At 38.6% G+C, this 20,312-nt stretch overlaps 1 protein-coding gene and 1 non-coding gene across 3 annotated transcripts in view; both read right to left on the bottom strand.

The window, feature by feature from the left end:
• LOC134225026 (uncharacterized) overlaps nt 1-20,312 on the bottom strand; it is a 304,150-nt gene that overhangs the window by 90,252 nt on the left and 193,586 nt on the right. The gene's annotated exons all lie outside the window — the stretch shown is intronic.
• Trnad-guc (transfer RNA aspartic acid (anticodon GUC)) lies at nt 19,476-19,547 on the bottom strand. The gene has a single exon. It is a non-coding gene; the product is annotated as a tRNA-Asp (tRNA).

Below are 20,312 nucleotides of genomic sequence, written 5' to 3'. Positions count from 1 at the left end.
GAAACCCCTTCGTATCAGAAAACATTTCTCCTGCAGCACCTGTGGAGTTCATCCTGACTGTTGGCAAGCGGGAGCCACTTGGAACGTCTTATCGCACTGTTTGTTCACTGAATATGACGGACGACACATTCCCCGATTGCTGTGATTGCTGATGATGTGACTCTAAGTTGTGGTTCACATTAGGCCTACTTCGATGGTTTCAAAGCAATTAAATATATGATTTATGTAGTAAACGGCAAGTACTGTTTTACTGCCACACATTTCCCCTCTTCTTAGGATTTTTTTGTGAAAAAATTGTCATTTGAATTGGTTTTCAATGATAAAACATGAAAACTGTGGTTTTGTTATGTTTTATTATGAGATAACCAAAATATTAACTCGTTTACTATATGTGGCCCATTCTACATACGTCACTTAACAACTGTGAGACGAAGTTGAACTCAGCTTGTCAAATTGTGTTGTTCTCAAGATATGAGATCTCCAAATACAATGTTTACACTGACTAGATACCGCAAATATGCTATGCTGGCTGATCCGTCGAAATTCGTCTCTCCAGAAACCCAATTATAAGGCGCAAACATTATTTTTGTGGCCTCAAGTGGCATTTTATTAGAATGCAACTGACTATATCTCATTTTAAAATGTAATTATATGAACCACTCGCGCTCCTTACGAAGATTAGCTATTATGCATCTCGAGATAAAATAGAATACTGCACCTTCCTGCAGGTTGCTTCTCAGATAATCGCTACGGTCACTAAACACAACAGAGTCAATGAAATTCTCACCCACCGTATGCACTTGCCATGATAAACACTCTCTATGTACTCAGTGACTCCAATTGCCTCTCACTAATACAATCGAACACTGCTGTCATTTCGCGAAACGCACGTGGTTTTGTTTTGAGCGGGAAAATTCTGCCTATCTTTTAACACGGCGGCTATCTTGACGTTTACTTTCGCAGTCGAGCCTGTGAGTGTAAGACCGCCGCAGCATTATAGAAAAAGATAAGCGCGACAATACAATAGGTCTCACTTACTAATTTAGGCGAGCAGCACTCGTGTTCATTCAAAAAGTCATACAAATAACTCGTACTGAGCACTTCATGCGAGTACCACTCGCGCTTTTTCACGAAGATTAGCAACACTAAGTTGCACTGAGCACTTTATGCGAACACCACTCACGCTCATTCAAAACATCATAACAATAAGTCGTACTGAGCACTTTATGCGAGCACCACTCGCGCTCATTTAAAACATCATAACAATAACTCGTACTCAATCACGCTTATTCAAATATGCATAATACTAAGTCGTACTAAACATATTTTATTAATACTGGTATCAAAAATGATACCACTACCAGAAAAAGTTTCGTTTGGTAGCTATGAACTGCCCTATACGTGTGCTTGGGCCTACCTTTTCTTTTTTTCTGGAAGTACAAGTTTGTGGGTTTGATAGAATAATTAATTCCGTCCATTTATTTGCTTAAGGTTCAAATGTCATACATCAAATCGACTTCTTTTTCTTGCTGTTCACTTCTTCTTTTTGCGGAGAGCCTACTCATTCGCTCAGATCTGATTTTGTACAAAGTACACAAACATTTAAAAAGGTATCAAACTCTATATATTTCCACAAAATATTAACGTCCTTTTCAATACCTGTACAGCGCACAGATTATAGTGATACGCTTAAACAACCTCAAACATGCATCTGAGATTGATTTGTTGTGCATCCTTCTCCTAATTACACAGTTTCCTACATGCATTTTACATGAATGTAAAATTATGATGCAGTTGACTACCTTCTCAAATGTTCGTCCAGATTCAACGGATTGTTTACATGACCATATGATCGGTCTTCTCTCTGTGTACATGAAAAGTGATGCCGTTTTAGCATTACATTATTATTTTAGCATTACATTACATTATCAACTCTTGAATTATGAAAAAATAAATAACCTGCGTTGCTTATGAATGCTTGCGTTTTTACAGTTCTAGCTCACATCTAATATTTAGTGTCAATATATAGCATGAAAAGCATCATTTTCATAGATTATTGCTTGATGTTTACGTACATATTCGAGAAAATAAGCATAACATATAGAACAAATCAACACGCAACACTGAACGATGATTTTCGAGTATCTGTAAAATATAAGAGAGCGTGAGAGTAAATCGACGGTTTCCCCTCCTGGAAAAATATTTTTTCAACTTTGCAATATTTTCTGCAGAAGGCAGTTTTTTCAAATAATATTACGAAATTCATCCAAATGAAGCATCCCACGGATGTATTGAAGTCACCACTATATGTTGATGTAGTTTTAAAACAAGAGTGCTTCCCCGATTCAGCTGGGGAATGCATTTTCTCCTCAGTGGGCGGATTTTTTCCTGGGGGTGGTACAAGCACGTGGCATTTTTCTTGTCAATGACTGGATTACGGTAATTTGGGCCTTAAGTTGGTTTTAAAATAGGGGACCAACCTAAGAAAAATGTCCATGCATTGGACAATTGTAGCATCTGTAACAAAAACACTAATCTTTTTTTTTTAAATTCACATTTCATAGTTTTCTATGCGAAAATAAAGATGTAGATGAAGAAAAGTTTAACAACTAAAAAAAAACAATTAACATCTCATTCTTTCATCGTTTTAACATTTTTTACAGCTCTCAAATGGACCAACGATTTCAAATCACTTTTAGAGTGAAATCAGTAGTGATTCAGTCTCGTTGCAAACCCTCGAACTCCATTCTAGTTTGAATATGAGGTAAATTAAAACAAACTCACTGGCTTCTCCAGCAGGGTTTTATTCATGTTTGAAACTTGTTTCCATTAAATGAAACTACTATGCTGCTGCTAAGGAAACCGCCGCAACGCAAAATGGATTGATCCGTACATAAAATGAAGCATTCATACACCAAAACAATTGGAAAATATTTTTTTTTTTTTTTTTTTTAACTAATTTTTTTTTGCTATTTATCTATTACATGCATTCATCTCCTAGACTAGGTGTTCCGTGTTTTCTTAACACTATCATCCTTATTTGCTATGTTACGCTTTTAGTTATTATTAATACATTTCAATTGCCTCTGGCAGTTAGGATATTTCCTCTGGTTGAATTAAACCATGTAGGAATTACAATGTTTTCTACTTAAACTAAACTTAACCTAATTTATACTAAGGGTACAAAGAGCTTATCGTTGCAATAGAAGATTGCAACGATTTTTGTCTAAAATTGGAAATTATTTTGTTGGACATTTGTTGCAATGTCTCAATATTAGAAATTCTATGAAGTTCATTGGTACTATACCACGGAGGCAACTTCAGAATCATTTTCAAAATTTTATTTTGAATCCTCTGAAGTGCCTTCTTTCTGGTATTGCAGCAACTAGTCCATATTGGCACAGCATACAACATGGCTGGTCTTAAAATTTGTTTGTAAATCAAAAGTTTGTTCTTGAGACAAAGTTTTGATTTTCTGTTATAAGTGGATATAAACACTTAATATATTTGTTACATTTGGCTTGAAGGCCTTCAATGTGATTTTTAAAAGTTAATTTTTGATCTAGCAGAAGTCCTAAATATTTAGCTTCGCTAGACCAATTAATTGGAACCCCATTCATAGAGACAATATGTCTGCTAGAAGGTTTCAAATAAGAAGCTCTCGGCTTATGTGGGAAAATTATAAGCTGAGTTTTGGAAGCATTTGGGGAAATTTTCCATGTTTGCAAGTAAGTGGAGAAAATATCCAAACTTTTTTGCAATCTACTACAAATGACACGAAGGCTTCGCCCTTTGGCTGAGAGACCTGTGTCATCTGCAAACAAAGATTTTTGACACCCTGGTGGTAAATCAGGTAAGTCAGAAGTAAAAATGTTATACAATATGGGCACCAGTATGCTGCCTTGGGGAACACCAGCTCTAACAGGTAATCTATCAGATTTAGAATTCTGATAGTTTACCTGCAGTGAGCGATCTGATAAATAATTTTGGATCAGTTTAGTTATGTCCAGAGGAAAATTAAAATTCATCAATTTTACAATCAAACCTTCATGCCAAACACTGTCAAATGCTTTCTCTATATCAAGAAGAGCAACCCCAGTCGAATATCCTTCAGATTTGTTGATCCGAATTAAATTCGTAACTCTTAATAACTGATGAGTGGTTGAATGCCCATGGCGAAAACCAAATTGCTCATCAGCAAAAATAGAATTGTCATTAATATGAACCATCATTCTATTTAAAATAATCTTTTCAAACAGTTTGCTTATTGAAGAAAGCAAACTGATTGGGCGATAACTAGAAGCCTCAGCTGGATTTTTGTCCGGCTTCAAAATTGGAACAACTTTGGCGTTTTTCCATTTATCTGGAAAGTATGCCAATTGAAAACATTTGTTAAATAAATTAACCAAAAAGAATAAACAGCTCTCAGGAAGTTTTTTGATAAGTATGTAGAAAATACCATCATCACCCGGGGCTTTCATATTTTTAAATTTTCTAGTAATAGATCTCACTTCATCCAAATTATTTCCCAACGAAGGGTCAAAAACATTCTCTTGATTGAGAATGTCTTCGAAGCTCCGTGTAACCTGATCCTCAATTGGATTAGTGAGACCTAGACTAAAATTATGGGCACTCTCGAACTGCTGAGCAAGTTTTTGAGCCTTTTCGCCATTTGTTAATAAAATTTTATTTCCCTCTTTAAGCGCTGGAATTGGCTTTTGAGGTTTTTTAAGAATTTTCGTTAATTTTCAAAAAGGTTTCGAACTGGGATCCAACTTCGAGACATTATTCTCAAAGTTGGTATTTCTCAGAATAGCGAAACGTTTTTTAATTTCATTTTGCAAATCTCGCCAAATAACTTTAAACGCGGGATCGCGAGTTCTTTGGTATTGCCTTCGCCTCACATTTTTAAGACGGATCAGTATTGGAAAATAATTGAATCTCGTGATTCCTTAGTGTTTCAAATCTGCAGAAAATAACAGGTCCAGTTTTAATTCATTTTCTAAAATTTACTCAACCAATATCCATGTATTCGACCACATCACTTCCACTTGCACAAACAATTCAATTTCTTTATGGGTGCTCCCGCTTGTTCATTACTACTTTTTTTTTAAAGGCTGAAAATCCAGCAGGATCGCAAAATGTAGAGTTCATCCTGACTGTTGGCAAGCGGGAGCCACTTGAAACGTCTTATCGCACTGTTTGTTCACTGAATATGACGGACGACACATTCCCCGATTGCTGTGATTGCTGATGATGTGACTCTCAGTTGTGGTTCGCATTAGGCCTACTTCGATGGTTTCAAAGCAATTAAATATATGATTTATGTAGTAAACGGCAAGTACACTCAGGCAAATGAACATGCGAAATACATAAGGCACAAATGATGAATCTACAAGATTGATGAAAATATTTGAAACATAAGTCTCTCATGTTTTCCATCTTCAGCTCTTTAGATTTCATTAGCGGACGTATGTTGTTTATTCGTTGCATGGATTGAATTTCATGAGACACCTTTTGAAATTTTGTTCAAAGCTGATTTGAAGAAAATCATAAGGCATTTTATGAAAGACATCATGCTCATTTTAGTTACCCTAATCGAAAGGAAGGCGTTCTGTCAAGAGAATCATGTTCTCACTCATTGCAAAGTTTTCAAGTCGTGCGGTTGAATTCATCATCGAGGGGGTGTGAAGAAAATATTAAGTTGAAGTGTTCTTAAGTGTCGACGGTGAACAATATAGTGTTCAACGGTAAAATAATAATTGGCCCAATATGTGAAAAGGAACGGGTTTAATTCGAATAAAATAATTACCTTTTTCTAGATTCAAAGATATTTTGAAACGCGTTCTCCATCGCCCATTTTTTCATACCCCCTCGAATACAACCGAAACGCAAATATGAAATCACATGTCATGTATGCATAACTATATGAATGAACAAAAAAATTTGATTACCATCTGACAATAATCACGCATGTTTATAATGGCCCGTTTACATATGAGCTAGTTCTAGCGGACAATGCACTATCCAACAATACTAGCACGAAATTAGCTTAATCTAAACGCTTATTAGCGAGGACAATTCCTGTTTACATTGTGCTAATATCGCGCTAGTATTGTCGGATAGTGTATTGTCCGCTAGAACTAGCTCATATGTAAACGGGCCATAACTCAAGAAAATTTTCAATATACGCTAATTAGGAATTCATAATGCAGCATTATGAATCGCTTAATATATCGCAAAATGCAATAATGAATTCATAAATCTGCATTATGAATTAATTAGGACACTTCTTAAAAATATACGAAATTCATAAGGCATGGTTATGACCTCCAAATACTACTTCTGCGATTCATAAGGTAGGGCTATGGATTAATTCATGTGTAGCGTACAGCGTTTATAATGCTTCATTGTAATTTCATAAATGTGCCTTAAGAAAATGTATAGTTTTGTATTGACCATGAAAATTTATTTCATAATGAGTCCTTTTGAATTTTGAATCCAAAACTTATTGCAAATTTCCAAAAGGCAGAATTATGATATTCGATAGCCAATTTGCCTGAGTGTACTGTTTCAATGCCACACAGCACCCAATAGTGGAGGAACTAAGCACGTTCCAACACTAATTTCTCGATTACTTCTAATCTGTATTTCATTTCCTTTACCTTGAGAGTGCATCCGAAAGCTCATTATTTCAATTTTATCCAGAGCGTGCCATAATTGTATCAAAATCCTTTTCTGTTACCTGAAATCAATCCTCCAATAGTTGTGCTATTTTGTTATTATTGTTCCTGTAGTTGCGAATCCCATAGGTTTTATATGTGATTCGCAACTATTGGAACACTACCGCAACTATTGACGCAAGGGAGAGAAAAAAAAGTATTTTAAAGATACTTTACCAGTTTAAATGGAATTCCAATGTTGTTTTTGTCTCTATCGTGTTATGACAGGTAAACTAATTGACTGGTAATGTGGGTTACTGCGTTTAATTAGTTGATTCCCTGCAAACCGTACTACCGCAACTATAGGAACACCCACGACTATCGGAACTTTTAACCTATTCTGAATTTTGTAATGTTAGTTCCATTACGAATGAGCGATAAACGTAGTCTAACAATTTCTGTTGCAACCCATGTGCCTTACATCAACTTAGAAAAATACATTCCACAAGCTGGGGCCATGCCAACTCCCCCGACCCCCCCCCCTAAAGACCGATAGACCGAGACTCTAGTTACGCCTAGGATTGCTACCAGGTTTACAACTGATAAGGTTGATAATAATAGCACCATGCACGTTCCTAAATCTGCGCATTTTGCGGTTATTTTTATTGTAGAATGCGTTTAAATCAAATTTCGAATCATAAATACATCTTGTTACCGCAATATATGTTATAATAATAGGGAATGCATTTTGCATGTTAATACTTCAAAACTACACTGAAACGGTGAAAATTATCAAAATAGCGTGTTTTTAGCACAAATTACGAGTGATGGTCTACCCGAAAAACTGTAATTTTCGTAAGTAAGTTGCTATGTATGATCTTTGTTCAAATACGTTGTGCGTAAAGTTAGGAATCTTTTTTGAATACAGTGTACCTAATTTTTGCGCATAACTCGAATATCTACGATATTTTAAAATTTAGCGATATATCTCATCAGGAAAAGGTTTCCGTATAAAAGAACGTTTGTCAGCTGCAGTTAATCTACAAATATTAGATTGTACATACATCAGCAGACGTAAAAACATACTAAGTATTGTAAGAGTAAGTGATATTCTTTGTATTGAGCGTTTTGTATTAAATCTCGCATGCCAAATGATCAGAGAATGTTATACTTGTTTTGCCAGCTCATTGCATTATGTCGGTTTATATGGTTTTGATTAATACATCTAAATGAATCTCATTGGCTCCTCCTAGAACAAGTGTATGAATCGTGTACAGCGATGTAAAAAAGGAAAAGTCGTTAATAAAGGCGAAATGCTAATGTGTAAAGAATTCTTGAGACTTTTGAATCGCTATACACACACAAAAAACTTTCGCTTTTACGAAAAGATCCCATTTCAGTCACAAATTCGAGCCGTCAGCCAGAAAAGTTGCGAACGCCTCACAAATCTACCGGCCAGTTGGGGATGCTGAAAAAGAAACAACTTTTGTGCTGGTGCAATTTGTTTTGCTCTAAGCTTTTTACAAAAGTTCGCGTGGAGGTTTTTCCCAGTTTATTTATTTTTCCTTTCGAGAGCCTTACATGTTTCCCTTTTGTTATAAGAGAAGGGTTCATATCTTTTGAAGATGACAACATCACAACTACAAGAAATTGGAAGGAAAGGCAATTCTCGTACATCGTTTGAGTTTTACCAAGCGTCAGAAACTTTTGAGCCAAAACGCTGTCAAAGCGTTTTTGTTGGATCGAAACTCGATAGAATACTTCTTGCACGGTGGTGTTGTGTTGTCCCCTCGAATGACGAGGGTTTAGTATAATCGGTTTGAAATAACTACCGCTGTCGGCATGCCATTTGCAAACAAATTCAAAAGGAAACCGAAAAAAAAGTCGGAATATGAAAAAAGTCATAATCAATCGAAAATATTCGCAGTTTCCCTCCCGAGACGACGACAGTGAATAAGTTCGAACTTCCGAGCAAACGTAGTCGGACAGTCAGCGGCCAGCAGTCGAGGTCTGAAATGTAGATTTGAACGTGCAGCTGCAGTCGATGCCCCGATCCGATATCCGATGAAAGTAGGTTCAGCGCCATTCAGAATAGCTTATTGAAAATCGATTCAGTTCGCTTATTTCGCATGCATCCGGCATCGTCATAGCAGCGGTGGCGATCATCATCGTCCTCATCATCACCGCACCGTAGCCGTTCTCAGTTGGGCCTGCTGGTGGTCACGTCCTGCCGCAACTCTGCATAGCCTGCATAAATTGAACCGTCATCATCACGGGAAAATCTATCTCTTGTGAGGCCGGTGCATTTTGCCTCTGGGGGTACATATATGAGGCATGACACGGACAGATGCGTGGTCGCGTGAGTTATACTCCGTGGATTACCTGAAAACATATCCTTGTGTGATTAAACAACCAGAGCTATGTGTTTGAGTTTATGACTTTCAACCGGGATCAAAAACAGGTTTTTAGTTTGCATTCCAAGTTCCGGAGACATACATACTTTGTTTCTTTACAAGGAAGACATCATGTTTCACTCACTCAACACATTTCACATGAGGACCATAGGACGCCTTGATCCTAAACTATAATTCATTACAATTTGTTTTTGCCTGCTTCCTGACTAGTCTGAACAGGGTCAAACATTTAAGGATCGAAATCAGGACGCTGAATCTGCGGCGTACTCTCCTGGTTGTCGCCATTTTCTTTCTTTAATAGCTCTACACTCAAACTGTAACATGGTTTGCTTTTGAACGGGGAGCAAGAGATTTTTTGCACAGTTGTGTAAACATTTATTATCAGCGCACCGCTGCCCGCATTTAAGGCAGTTTATAAAAATGTATCATTCAGTATGTTTCCAATTACATTCCATATAACTCCCAGTGGATATTAAAAAAATGTATAAATTCGAAAGAATTCTCCGTGGATATCCCGAAGATTATCCAGTGAAAATTAATGACAACTTTACGTGAAAACTCCGAAAAATTTCCGTGGAATGTTTTTTGATTGTTTGGCCGATACCCATTCGGTCGAAAGCCATTTGGCCGAATGCCAATAGTCGAAATTAATTTATTGGCTTGTTTCGGTGATAATTATACTACTCAAAGCGAAAGGGAGTAGATGAAAGTAATCAGGGGGACCTACAGCTCGTGGGAGCCCCAAAATGTACAAAAAAGCGGTTGGTTTTGGTACATAATATTTGTGGGGGCCCTGACCTAAAGTCATTTTGCCGAACGGGTCATACGGTTGAATAGGTCATTTGGCCGAAAAGATCCAATGGCCGAATGGGTCATTTAGCCGAATTGGTAATTTTGCCGAACAGGTCATTTGGACGAATAGATCATTTGGCCGAATTCCTAAGTGATGAACTTCTTCTACAGAAAAAATCACGGTAATAAAGATTAAAAAAAAATGTTGGCTGGATAGGTCATTCGGCGGAATATATTATTTGGCCAAATAGGTAATCTGGCGTGTCACTTCTCTCTTCTAAATCATCATTTCTTACTTCTCACTGCAAAAGTGAAAAATAAGAAGTTAGAAAGGATGAATTAGAAGAGAGGAGCCTCCCTTCTTACTTCGCTCTTCCCGCTCTCACGTCCAGCACTCTCGCCACTCATTTCGCACTACTCACTTTTTACAGTGAGATGTGAGAGGTGAGAAATTATTAGTGAGAAGTGAGAAGTGACACGTCTCACTACTCATTTCGGACTTCTCACTTTTCACAGTGAGCAGTGAAGTGAGAAATTACTAGTGAGAGAGGAGTGAGACGTCTCATTTCTCACTTGGCAAACAATAATTTCTCACTTCTAGCTTCTCACTGTGAAAAGTGAGGAGTGCGAGGTGAGTAGTGAGACGTCTCACTTCTTATTTCGCACTACTCACTTTTCAGAGTGAGAAGTGAGAAGTGATAAATGAGGAGTGAAATGTGAGAAGAGCAAAATAATAAGAGAGACATCTTCGCAATTAGAGGTGTGCGCCGATCCGAAAATCATTCGAAGCTTCGTTTTCGGCGGCGGTGTTTAGTCTAGGAACAAATACCGTATTTTTCCCCTGATGAAGACACCATCCCCGTGTCGAAACGTCGGATAAATAAACATCTTGTTTCAATAATTCAAGACTGCGTAGCCGTCCTTAAAATCGAAATAAAAATATACAGTCGATTTCTCAATAGTTAATAAATGAAACATGGTTTGGGATTTCAATTTTTTTTTTAATTCTTATGGAACAATCTTCGGAATTTCCGCGGAATTTCTACTATTCGGTATTTGAACGTAACATTTTTCGGAGTATCCATTGTCCGTGAGAAAATCTCCTGCCATTCCACGGGAAACTATTAAATAGGAGGAAAGACTGAAGAAGACTAAAATCTGTCGGCGGAAAACGATTTGGCAGAATTTCGCTTTAAGTTGAAATGAAATTTAAAAATAGATAAACGGTTATGAAATCAGAAACGGTTTGGCTGAAAAGTTTATTTGGCTCTGACAGGCCATTTGACCAAATGAGACACCTAGCCTAAAACGTCGTTTGACTGGAATGGTCATTTGACAAAAAAGGTCATTTGGCCGAATGAGTCATACGGCCGAAAATGTCATTTGCTAAACGGGTGTTATGGTCAGAAATGTCGACCCGTTTGGCCAAATGACATTTTTGGTCAAATTACCTCTCTGCCAGATCACAGGAGCGCAAGTCAACTGTCTCTTGAATAAAAACATAGTAGACGAATTTCGCGCCAACTCGACCAGCGCGCGATAACGGTTGGCAGCACCATCTCAGAATCAAATGAAACTTGGAGGGCATAAAGATATGGTATTTCTAAGTCACTCTGCATACTTAGTTTTTCAAAAATTGTCATGAGTAACATTTGATGAGGGCCTAATTTTTTTTAATTATTTTGTTTTTAATCGATGTAGCTCTAAAATGACAAGGCTTACGGAAAAGTGTTGTATGGCAGACTGTCGGACTGTTCTGGAAAATTCCTGGAAATTCCCGGATTTGTTCTGGAAAAAAGTTTTTTGGAAAAATATCTAAAAATTAAAACCGATTTCTAATCGATGTAACAAAAAAACCTCATCTCAGAAATCCATGATTGTTTTTCTACAGATAGAAAAGATCTAGGAAAATATACGCCCTTTTCAAATGTTGGTTCACATTATTATTAGATTATGCTAAATTCCTTCTTAAACAAATTTTGATACGTCCAAAATATGTCGTAGGTTGATGATGGGCTGCTGAACCTATAATTGGCGCTGTAGGCATACAACTCGCTGATAAATTTTCACTCAATATGAACATAAAACATGTTTTTGTTTGAAAAACTTTTTTTCCTCGAATATATCACAGGAATATTATTCCCAGAAAAGTTAGATAATTAAAATACCTATCTGCAGAAAAAATTTCATCGATTTCTGAGATTAAGTTTTTTTGTAATATCGAATTTAATTTTTAAAATTATTTTTTTTTCAGTGTAGAAATCGATTTTTTTATTTTTTGAATATTTTTGCAAAAAACTCCAAAGAATTGCACGACAATCCGCCATCCAACACTTTTTTGTAGGACCTGTAATTTTAGAGTTACATCGACTAAAAAAAACAAAAAAAAAATTAGACCCTCATCAAATGTTACTCTTGACAATTTTTGAAAAACTAAGTATGCAGAGTGGCTTACAAATACCATACGTTCATGCCCTCCAAGTTTCATTTGATTCTGAGATGGTGCTGCCAGCCCCATAGAAGAGTTGGCGCGAAATTCGTCAGTAATAATAATTACCTTTTTACCAAACGACCATTTCGGCTAACGGTATTTTCGGTCAATGACCTTTCTGTCCAAACGACTTTTTCGACCAAATGGACAATTCGGCCGAACGATATTTTCGGCCGTATGTCCTTTTCGGCTAAGCGACATTTTCGACCAGATAGGGAGCGGGTCATTTGGCATAAAGGCCATTTGGCATAACGGACATTTGGCATAATTGTAAACAGCTTCAAAAGTGAGGGTCATTTGGCATAACGGACAAATGGCATATTTTTTTGTGCCCACTAAATTAGTTGCTTGACTAAGTTGTTCGAAAAAAAAACAAGAATAACACCGGTCGATAATAATATTGACAAGATATACACCCAATATTTTTTACACGGTTGGAATTCTTCAATCTCTCGGTTAACCTGAACTTTCACAGGTTTTAAATACCCCCTGAATTTTCTTTGATTTTTTGTGATTTTTTTCTTGGGGTTAACTCATAGTTTCATTGACGCTGAAGTAAATCGAAATCCAAGAATTATTATGTTTTGTCTGCGGATGCGTTTGCGCGGGTAAGGGCAATGATAGATGTGATCTATTTTCTTCAAAGTATGCTTTTTCCGGGATTAAGTCAATAGTAGATGCAGGCCTGGTAGCAGGTCACTTTTTAGTGACTTGGTCACTATTTTGAGTCAAGTCACTAAAAAGTCACTATTTGCATCCAAAAGTCACTAAAGCAATCTGGCAACACTTTATAGAAGTCGAGAAATATACACCAAAAATGAGTATATATCATTCTACGTGTAAATCTGACATTATTCATCAGTGTCTGAGAGCTTGTTGTCGTCTAATCATTCCTCTCTTTCCAGCGCATTGCAAAGTTAGGATTAGGAATCGTTTCCCGATGAAAACAAATCGTATCCTTTCTATGAGCTTGAAAGAAAAAGATGATTAGTCATCATCAAGCATCTGACTAGTTGTAACCTCTCCTCCCGCTTTTTCTAGTTTTTGGCGAGCCAGTTCCAGCTGCACCCAAAAACTACGACGCAAATTATTCCTCGTGTATCGTGTGTGCCCGAGAAATTCGCATTGAATTTGTGAACCTGTGAACATTCTTCTGTCGTACTTTTACACTCCGTAGTCCGTACCTTGAATAGTCGTTTAACGTATAAAGCTGTATATTTAGGTAATTATTGTACATGTTTGCCATTCATTCAAATTGAAAACTCATGTTTACACATTGTACTTTATAGGCCGCTATGGGAACGTGTCAGTTTCGTCCTGAACGGTTGAAGAAAACCGATTATAATGATTGCACAGTTTCTGAGTGGGCACGGAGACATAGTGACACGGAAGCATTTTGTGCATTATGTAAAAAAACGATCATGGTTATCAAAGGCTTTCAAGTGATTGAGCAACATTCGAGTACAGCAAAACACAAGGAATTGTGGATGCTGCTTAATGGCTCGGGACAGTTGCGAATTAATGCTGCGCGTGTATCAGTTCCAGCCAAAACCGAACATGTGACGTCTGAAGAACTTTCTTTCAGCAAAGATGCAGCTGCTATGTACACGAGATGAAGCAGCGCAGGCCGAATTGAAATGGGTGCTGATCGGATTTTTCGGCAGTTTCATGCGATGGCATTGGAGATACCTAAGAGCAATGTTTCCAGTTGCAGTCCCGAAAGATTTTTCGCTGAGCAGAACTAAAGTTTTTTATTTGATTACCGACGCACTAGCTGCTCATTTCCGAGCAGCCCAGCTTGACGATGATCGTGATACGATTTTCACGTTGTGCTATGATGAAACAACGAACTCTGCTGGTGAAAAGGAACTACAAACTGCCCTTCGGCATTGGTCTTAAAAAAGTCACGTGTGGTGTCAACGCACCTACGGTTCGGCTACAGCGGAGGATATCCTACACAAGCTCACTGAAGCTCTGCGCAGCGCAGAACTGCCACGAAAGAATCTTCTGATGCTTGGTGAGTATAAGAGACCAAAAGTGGCATTATGAAACTCCGTTTTTTTTTGTATTTATCAACGGTAAATTAATATCAAACATTTTCACTTGTCATAAAACGAGTTCGTATTATCCCATTTGATTTCACCGCTGAATTGTAAATACAGATACGTGTTTCAACCTCAACAGCAAGGCCGTTTGTAGTACGAGACACAGAAGATGGCCTTGCTGTTGACTTAACGTAATGACAATTGAAGACAGATCAAACATTTTGTTACTATTGCAGGGAGCGATAGTCCAAATGTAAATAAGAAAGTTGAAAGACTTCTGAATGAAATTGAATGAACTTCTTGAAGATAGAAAGAAAACATTGCTGGAACATGCTTGGAACATGTAATATCCACATCCTACACAATGGGTTCCAAAAAGGCCTCGAAGAATTAGGGGAGTCTGGATCTGAGTTGATAATCACCGTTTACTATTTCTTCAAATTCAAAGGATGGCCATTGAGGATTGAAGATTTTGAGAATATTCAAAAAGAACTTGGATTGCCAGAACACCATTTTATTAAACATGCCACGTCTCGGTGGTTGACACTGTAGCAATCAGCAGAAAGATTAATTCAGCAATGGCCGGCGCTTGTTAAATATTTCACGAGCTTTGTTCCCAAAAAACGTGCAGCATTAGCGAAGACCGTGTCTTACATCAGGATAGTGAAATATTTGAACAACCCTTCGATGAAAGCTGAATTGCTGTTTGCCATGTCAAGTGCTCGAATGTTCATCAAGTTTACAGGTAAACATCAAATTGAATCTAATATATGAACCGTTTGTTTGAGAAACTGCAGATGTGACATTTTTGGCTAATTTAGGATTTCTGAATCCTCGTCAAGGTTCCAATAAATCTTCTACATTTAAATTATGTATTTTTTCTTCGAAATTTCTGAGACAATTATTCTTAGGTTATGAATCAAAAAAGCTTATAATTTTTCAATTATTTAAGATCATTTCGATTTTACTTGACTTTTGGTATCTAAATATTTTTTTCGGCAAATTTGTAAGACTTGATATGTTGATTTTAATTAAAAAAAACTTTGATATGAGAGCTGTTTAACCATACTAATACTATCGCAATTTTCTAAGGTTTCTTTTAGAGGGAAGAACCACTCATTCATGCAGTGTATACTGAGCTGGAAATGCGAACTATCATCAGTCGAGCTTGTAAACCTAATGTGTGGCCCACGAATACTTCACTTCCAGAGGACGTTTTTGACAATATTGAGAACTTGCTACCTCCGGAAAAAAGTTTTTGATGGGGATGAAGGAATGGCAGAGCTGGAAAAATTGATGGGGATCGACAAACTTCACTTTTCCAACAACGCAAAGAAGCATTACGATGCTGCTGTAAGCACGTAATCAAAAAGTCTGGTTTACAGAATTCGTTCATCAAATATTGACAATGACTCAACCCGTCGGCCATTACATCCAGTGAAAGCTCGGAGTATATTGTGAAAATCGCCAAGTTACTTCTGGTGTAGGTAAACTATGATATTCTTCTTGACGAATGGAAATTGTTGAAATGCGAAGCTATGACTTCGAGTGCAGAGCACAGAATTGAGAAGTAGTGGAACCAGTTTTTTACTAAGAAAACGGCTGTAGGCGAGCCTAAATATCCTCAGGTGACTAAAGTAGTGAAAACTGCTCTGGCTGCATCACATGGCAACGCCGATGTTGAGCGAGGTTTCTATACGCCAGGAAGAATAATGAGCGACGATAGAGCGTCGATGAGAACGAAAAAAGGCCGACGAACAGAATAGAAAGGATATGGGGGAGCTAAAGTCATCGTTCGATAAAAAGGAGGAGGAAATGAAGTCTTTACGTGAGCAAGAAGAGGGGAGGAGACAAACGGTTGATAAGTATGTTATATTTTAAATTATAAATTCCAATTATTATTAAAACTAAATTTTCAATTTCTTCTTCTTTACAGATTGTTTGCAGAAGCCAACATTCGGGTCAAAAAAGGAATTGAAAAGAAAGATATGTCAGAAGTAATTTTAGCCGAGTGTAAAGGACAGGCTTCGCAAAAACGAGCAGCGAAACCCAAAAAGTTACACTACGCAGCATTATTATTATTTTCTGCATTTTTCTGTATTTAGACAACAAATGTATAAAATATTTTAATCATCTTAAATTTGGAAATCACTTTTCAGTCACTATTTTTATCATTTTAGTCACTAAAGTCACTATTTTTCATCCACATATTTGCTACCAGCCCTGTAAATGTGATCCCCTTTAAAAAGTTAGCCCTTTCCTGGGCTAAGGCAATGGTGGATGGGATCTCATCTTTAAAAGTAGGCACTTTCCCGGGTTAAGGCAATGATGGATATGATTCTTTCTTTGAAAGTAGGCGTTGATCCGGGTTAAGGCAATGCTTGTGGATGTGATTCTTTCTTTAAAAATGAACGCTTGCTCGGTTTAAGGCAATCGTGGATTTTATCCCTTCTTTAAAAGTAGGACCTTGCCTGAGTTGAGGTAATCGTGGCTGTGATCCCTTCTTTAAAAATATGCGCTTGCCCGGATTAAGGAAATGGCGGAGGGATCTCTTCTTATTTTAACAAAGGCAAATGCGATTTCTTCTTAAAATATAAGCCTTTCCCCATATTATGGAAGTAGTGAATATAATTCCTTCTTTAAACGTGGACGCTTTCTTGGTGTAGGGCAATGATGGATGTGATTCTCTAGTAGGAGTTTGCTCAGAATAAGGCAATGGTGGAAGTGATTGAATGAAGGCGTTTTCCTGGAATAAAGCACTGGTGAATTTAATCCATTCTTTCAAAATAGGCGTTGGCCCGGAATAAGGCAATGGTGGATGTGATTGCTTCTTTGAAAGTAGGCGTTTGCCTGAATTGAGGCAATGTTGGTTTTGATACCTTCTTCAAAGGTAGCCGGAATGGTATTTTAGCAGGAAGAGTAATTTGGTCCGTAAATATATTTTTTCTGCGAAACAACCAGTCGGCCAAATGGCACTTTGGGCCAAAAATATCATTTAAGCTAAACGACTTTTTCATCAAAATGACCAGTTCAGTCGAACGACACTTTCGGTCGAATGTCCATTGCAACCAAATGGCCCTTTTCTGCCAAACGACCATTTCGGCCAAATAAGCTATTCGGGAAACCGACTTTCTCCTCCAAAGGAACTGTTCGGCCGAACGACATTTTCGACCGTATGTCCCTTCCGACCAAATGACATTTTCGGCCATTTGTGCATCGGCCAAATTGTTTGTTCGGTCAAACAACTTTGTATATTCGGCCAAACAATTGTCTGTGCATATGCACAGCGCATGTTTTCGAAATGGATAATTTGATATTAATCCACCTGTCTTGGAAAGACTTGAAGCTTCAGCCTCCTACTCTCTAGATAGGCTTGATAGCCCCTACACAACAAGACCACTTAAGGTCACTCCTGACGGAATCCAATATTAAAAGTGCTCGCGTTTTCGGGGGCACACCACTCGATACGGAAGCATCGCACAACTGTAATTTTTATTATTTCACGCATGCTGCGACGCAGCAAAGCTAAATCAACAAAAATGACAGTTGTGCGCCGCCTCTGAATCGAGTGGTGTGCCTCCGAAAACGCGAGCACTTTTAATCTTGGATTCCGTCAGGAGTGACCTTAATGATCCCATCAGAATCCCAACCAACCTCGTTTGTTTGTTTTTCCTAATCGTCACATATGCTTTTCTGCTGTATATCCACAAATATTGTGGGTATATCCATCGGATGACAATTAACTATACAAAACTCCATTGAATTTTGAGGACTTCCAAGGAAAATTATGTGGACTTCTATAAATTTGAATCGGCGTGAAAAATTTTGAACTGCGGCGCGCCGATTTAAAAATGTCGGCGGCGGCGTACCAAAATCTTGTAACATGAAATCACGTCCCATTAAAATTAAAATTCTACAAAAAATATACATGTATTTTGTTTAGTGGTAGGAGTTAGGAATTAGTGTTGTTAAAATTTGTTCATTTTTATCTTCCCACTTGAACGCCGTCTGCTACCAAAACTATCCAAGTTTCTGCTACCAAAGTCACACGATACGGTTGGTATGCGTGAGAGGACGGAAACACAGAAAGAATGGGGAAAAATGGTTCGGATTCGGTGGAGACTCTGCTCCATTGCTCGTCCTCTTTTGGGCTTGAGCCAGCCATCGTTACGGTCGTGTGCGAAGAGTCCGGTCAAGTGAATTTTTATTCGTACCGTGAATCCGAACCGAAAAGTTGTGCGACTGGCGAAAATAATGCCTCAGTACCGATAGTGCGTGATTTGTATGTCGGGACCCCAAGAGATAATCCGGAATCCGCCGGGAAACGAAAGTTATTTCGTGACGTTAGATTCCCCAATCAACCGGCCGTAGTGAATGATCGATAATTGTAAATCCGACCGCGTGTGCCTAGAAAAGAAAGGGTAGTCGGTAAAGCGACAGTCCAGTGCGGTCACAAACAGCCGGTCTTTAGAGCGGCCATCTCAGTGCCCCCGAAAAGTGAACTCCTAAATCGAACCCCGAAAAATCGTACCAGTCGTGGACACGAAAGTGAGCTTGTGGCTTGCAGTGTGTTAGCTAGTTTCATAGCTATAAGAACACGGGTTCCCCGTCTCGACGCGAGTGTTCAGTGAGTGCCGAACGTAATATCCCGGCGTCCGACCAACGACACTCAAACCTAGTCCAACCAACCGCTGGCGTTGTTAAAGCAGTTAGCGACAGCGTGGGCCCAACCTAACCATCGACGACTCTCGAACGGCAGAGTAGGCAGCCCCTGAGGTTAAAGGTAAGTTGCATGCTACCTCTTTATGCTATACTAGCAGACCCGACGAACTTCGTTTCGCCTAAAATTGATTTATTCCTTGATTAATTCTCGAATTATGAAGAAATTGGTGATTCATTTGTATGGAAGCCCCCATTTCCAAAGAGGGGAAGGGGGTCTCGAACCATCTTAAGAACTTTCCCCGGCTTCTAAAACCTCTGCATCCAAATTTTCACGTCGATTGGTTCAGTAGTTTCTGAGTCTATAAGGGTCAGATAGACAGAAATTAATTTTTATGTATATAGATTTTGGCTCCCCGACGAGGAATTGAACCCCGGTCTCCCGCGTGACAGGCGGGGATACTGACCACTATACTATCGAGGATGATCTGCTAATATCTGCTTGCCCATGACTGGAACCGTGGGTACCGTTGCTGGTTTACTCTCCTTACACGTGGTACACTGTTGGATTCATTTTCTCACCTCCAACGCCAGGTATGGCCAGTGATACCTGAGCTGTAGTCGGCTCAAAGTTTTCTCAACTCCTAAATGTAAACAACTCTCGTGCTCCTGTTCAATAATACGTTGTCGGTTTCCTCGGGCGGGATCATTTTCCACTCGAACCGCGCATCATACGGTTCATCCTCGACCGGGACATACTTCTACAGCTGGCCGTCTTCATAACGGAAATCAGAATAGTTCTCCGGCTCTTCCTCAATCTTCAGGCTCCTAGCTTGGACGCTTGCACTGCGCCGACACTACGAGGCAATGCGTCCATGACGATGTTGTCATGTCCAGATGCTGCAGATCCAGATTCCATCGACAAAGGACGCCACTAGTTGTTTCGGATATACTGGAGCGCTGAAGCATCTGTGATTAAGGAAAAATGGCTACCTTCTATGTAGCCTCTTTTTCAGTAGCCAAGTAGTTTTGCTGGGCCGTGTTGAGTTTCTGAGAAACAAACCTTATGACTTTCTCCGATCCGTCCTGGATTTGGGTCAGTACGCCGGCTACGGCACGGTCACTCGCGTCCGTTTGGACTATGAGCTCTAGCTCAAAGTCGGGGTTTGAAAGAATGGGAACGGCGATCAACCGTTTTTTGGATCAACACTTCTCTGGATCAACGCACAGTCTTGGGATTTCCTGCCAA

Source organism: Armigeres subalbatus, chromosome 3 (genome assembly GCF_024139115.2).
Source record: "Armigeres subalbatus isolate Guangzhou_Male chromosome 3, GZ_Asu_2, whole genome shotgun sequence".
In the NCBI taxonomy this organism is placed as follows: Eukaryota; Metazoa; Arthropoda; class Insecta; order Diptera; family Culicidae; genus Armigeres; species Armigeres subalbatus.
This window is presented reverse-complemented; position numbering and strand designations above follow the sequence as displayed.